The sequence below is a fragment of the Limulus polyphemus genome, unplaced genomic scaffold, assembly GCF_000517525.1.
Source record: "Limulus polyphemus unplaced genomic scaffold, Limulus_polyphemus-2.1.2 Scaffold13581, whole genome shotgun sequence".
Lineage (NCBI taxonomy): Eukaryota > Metazoa > Arthropoda > Merostomata > Xiphosura > Limulidae > Limulus > Limulus polyphemus.
The window spans coordinates 1-4,486 of NW_013679191.1; the positions used below are offsets into that span (position 1 = coordinate 1).

The 4,486-nt window shown below is 31.8% G+C and overlaps 1 long non-coding RNA gene across 1 annotated transcript; it reads left to right on the top strand.

Moving 5' to 3' along the window:
* The first annotated feature begins 7 nt into the window (after positions 1-7).
* LOC111084098 lies at positions 8-2,088 on the top strand. Its single transcript, XR_002609391.1, has 2 exons — positions 8-1,251; positions 1,798-2,088. It is a non-coding gene; the product is annotated as an uncharacterized LOC111084098 (long non-coding RNA).
* The last annotated feature ends 2,398 nt before the right edge of the window (positions 2,089-4,486 follow it).

Sequence of the window (4,486 nt, forward strand, 5' to 3'; positions counted from 1 at the left end):
CACAGTTAATTACCATATTGTTTATTGTATGTATAATTAAACATTTGTTATTTGTTTGAAACACACAGCACACAGTTAATTACCATATTGTTTATTGTATGTATAATTAAACATTTGTTATTTGTTTGAAACACACAGCACACAGTTACTTACCATATTGTTTATTGTATGTGTAATTAAACATTTGTTATTTGTTTTAAACACACAGCACACAGTTAATTACCATATTGTTTATTGTATGTGTAATTAAACATTTGTTATTTGTTTTAAACACACAGCACACAGTTACTTACCATACTGTTTATTGTATGTGTAATTAAACATTTGTTATTTGTTTGAAACCTTACTTTTCATGATCCAATAACTGAAACTGGTTGGAAATAAATCTCAAAACCAGAGATCTGAGAACTCACTGTTTTCAGCAAACCTGACTTCTCTGCTCTGTCCAAGTAATGAATTACAAAGGTCCTATTACAAAATTTCTGTAAATTCAGTTCAACCCATTTTTTTAATGCAGCATAATATGGCCAAGTTATAGTTAAATAGAACTGTTGTTTTGTAGAATTAGTTTCTTGTAGATTTTAAGTGGTGTTAAGCTTTTACAGCATTTTAATGAGAATTATTGAAGGTTATTCATTGTTTTCCTTAAGTAAACATTTACATGTATCCTAGAATTATCATTCAAAGCTTTGTTAAGTCTCGTTTGTTTTTACTTCATATCTTTATTGTGCTTAGAAAATTAATAATATATGCCTAAAGGTCTAAATTATTGCTCTTAAATATCTTAACTTTGAAACCCAAAATCTTTGTTGTGACTGTGCAGCAGTAACAATTATTGACAGTACAGAATAAATAAGATTGAGTGGTTTTAATGAGGATCATTGATTGCTTTCAGGACACATTTGCATGTAATATCAAATGTTTTCTTTATTAGATTAGTAATGGAGAGAAAGAAAACAAGAGTATAATATTCCAGTGTTTTATTATTTGTATCCACAGGTGAAACGTGTGTATAAAAAGATGTAAATACTTAAGAAGACTGCTTTAATGTAAACTTTGAAGTTATAAGTCTTGCTGGTAGTAAGTTGTTATAAAAACAGGTTAAATAATTTTTTTTTCCCCTCACTATTCTAATAATTTAAGTTCATTGAAAGTGTTTACATTTAAAGTATATTTTTGTAGGTCCGACTGGTGATAAAGTATCGGCACTGTGATGGAAAATTAGTAATTAAAGTTACTGATGACCATGTTGTAAGTAATATGATTTTGGTTATTATATTAAATACAGTCAGAGAAGAATTTTCAGCTTGGAAATGCAGCAATTAATTCGAATTAAAACTTTATATTATAGGCAGACATATGATATGAAAAGAGTTATGGGAAATCATTCATAAAATGCATTTGGATTATTAAGAAACAAAAAATACTTTATAAAACTTTATTTATGGCAAAATTTCCAAAGCATTAAGTTATTATTGTAAATAATAAGATATTTTAGAAATTAAACCTTCACATGTCAGTTTTTGGAAATGAGCTAAAAAAAAGCAGGTTTTTTAATTCAGCTTTTTTCTAACCCATTAAAATAAATTATAACATGCAAATAATTAAAAATATGGTGAGAAATGCTTTGCTGCAAATCAGAGAAGAGGTCAAATTTGAATTTCAATTGGGAAATTTGAAGTAGTAAATTGAAAAACTGAGTTAAAAAGTGTTTTTGTTTATGTCAATCTAACATAATGTGCTTTCATACACAAATAAGAAATTGAAGCTAATGTGAATTTGTATTTTTCCTTGCAGTGTTTGCAGTTTCTTACAGAACATACCCAGGATGTAAAGAAGGTGGAAAAGCTAAGTAATCAGTTGATGAGACACATGGCATCCAAAGAAAAGTGACATTGGTTTAAGATAGAGAGAAAACTCATTATGTACTGTGAATAATAAAACAAAGTGACAAGGCAGACATCACTTGTTATGAGAATGAAGAAAAGACTTTTGATTGAAAATTTAATCAGCTTTTCATCATTTTTATATTGAAGCTAAATGTGAAGATTGAGATTTAAATAAAAATGTTATATATTTGGAAATATAGTTGTGTAATTTGTTTTCCTTTAATTAAAGTTGTACTTAACATTGTATTGGGACAGATTCTAGAGATTGTTGAAAAGCTTTACAAAAACTATTTAGGTGGATATCATACATGAAAGTTAACATGAATTTGCCAAAGGAAACCTTGCTTTACTGATCTATTATCTTTTGTAAAGGATGTAAAGTACTTAGATTTTCAAGCTTTTGATAATTTGCCTCACAAAAGATTAGTCAAGAATATGACATCAATAGGGGTTGGGAAAAGCAAAGTGTTGTTATTGATGGAGTCTGGTCAAATTGGACCCTAGTGGAGTATTTTAGGGGTCAGTGCTTGGGCCTTTGCTTTTTCTTCATAAAGTTTGCTGATAACATGAAATTCTTGGGTATTTAGAACTGTATAAAGGATGATGAAGTATTACTGAATGAGTTGAATCATTTAAGTTGAGAAAATATTTAGCAAATGATCTTTAATTATTTTAGTACAAGATCACATTTGTTTATAATTTGGATTACAGGTTTAAATCGTAGTGTTACTGAAAAAAAAACCTTTGCATTTTAATGGATAAGTCAGTCAAGTCATCAAAGCAGTGCTGTATTCCTACAAGTAAAGCTACAGAACTTTAGGATGTATTTATAGGCATGTATTTAGGTTAGACCTCGTGTAGAATGCTACGTACAGCTTTATATTCTCACCTAAGAAAGTTTACCAACATAGGGCTACTAAAATGATTCTCTCTTGAGAAAAGAAGGGCAAGAGATGATCTTATTGAAGTTTACAAAATTGTCTAGGGGGGGGGGGGGATCAACAAGATAAAGGCCTTTGATTTATCATTGTACTATATTCTGAAGATAATAGCAGGCCTCGAAATTAGCAGGGACCTGGGAGCAAATGACCCCCCCCCCCCCCAAATACTGGTGGGCCCCAAAAAATTGTCTGCTAGGTAGCCCTTAAAATCAAAAGAGCCATTAAAAGATTGACTCCACATAAATTGATCTCAGGAATGGACCTTCCCAAATTTACGAACCCTCATCAGCCATGTACAGTCCACAAACGTCGTCACTATGAATGCCCTTGCAATGAATGTTGAGCTCGATGATGTGTGCTACCTGCACTAATGTATGATGCATACAGCATGTATAGCCTATCATGCCTAACAAGAAATGTGTACATATACAATTCCTTGGTAGGTATTTTGGTTTTAAAACTTTCAGGTCCAGAAGGAGCCTGAAAAGTAACCAAGGGTGGTCAGAAACTCAATTTTCGATTTTCCCCAATTGCAAAAACTTAGGTTGAACAACTGACAAGGCTGCAAGGAAATTAAGTTTTAAGATTTTTGAGTGCTTTAATGAAATAAAGTGGAGTTTAATGTATTTGAAGCATGAGAGACTGATTCACAAGCATGGTTGGTGAATAAGGTAAACAAGGAGAGCTTACACCTCGTAATTAACATCAAAGATAAACCAAGACAGTGGGGAGCTGAAGACAGGAAGTTTGTCAAAACAGAGGTTGATACTAAAACTGAAGAAAGCTTCTTGCTGTATACAAAGGATTGAATATAAAAGGTGGCTGTTGATGTTGATGAAGCAGGCTGTAGGTGTGAAGAATGAAGGAACCAAGGATAGCCAGTTCAAAGCTGACACGAGTTGTACAAATAAGAGTAATAATTAGGGTCTGAAGTGATTGATTAATTAATTCTTGATAGGGGATGAATACATCTAAAACTAGCAAAGATAGTAATTTTTAATGGGTTTTGATTTATTAAAATTGATGGCAAAAATTAAATAACTGGTTGAATTAATACTAAAAATGTCATTTAAATTTGAATATAAAATATGAAGTGGAGTGGTCCTTCTTATGGTGGTATCTTAAGATCCAATGAAAATAATTTTGCTGTTGGAGAAAACGGGAGTGCCCCAAGAAAACCCACTTTCACTTATCAGGTGCTGAATATTCTACCTGATCACTAGCTAAAGTGTTAATGGTTAACTGGAGATTACGAAGCTTTTTTCTACTAAAAAAAGCTATGTTACGTATCTGCTTGTTTGTTTGTTTCTGGTAGAAATTCTTTCGGAGGATCTTCAGTGATACAAATCCTTTCTTGAATAAACCAGTTTATTCTTCCTCGATACAAACTTTTAGTACACGAAAGTTCCACAATCAGTATGTTTCTCGTCACTTTAAACTTAACAACTTGTATAATACACGCTATAAATCACAGTGATTCACAATCTCGATAACTTCACTCTCGAAGAGTGCAAAACACACACTTTATGGTTCACTAGCTTGAAACTTGCAGAATCATAAATTACACGGAACTCAAAGTAACTACTGCTCTCTCATCAATTATCCCTGCTGGCTTTCTCTGCCAGGCCTATATGCTAATGAAGAGGGTGTCTCGAA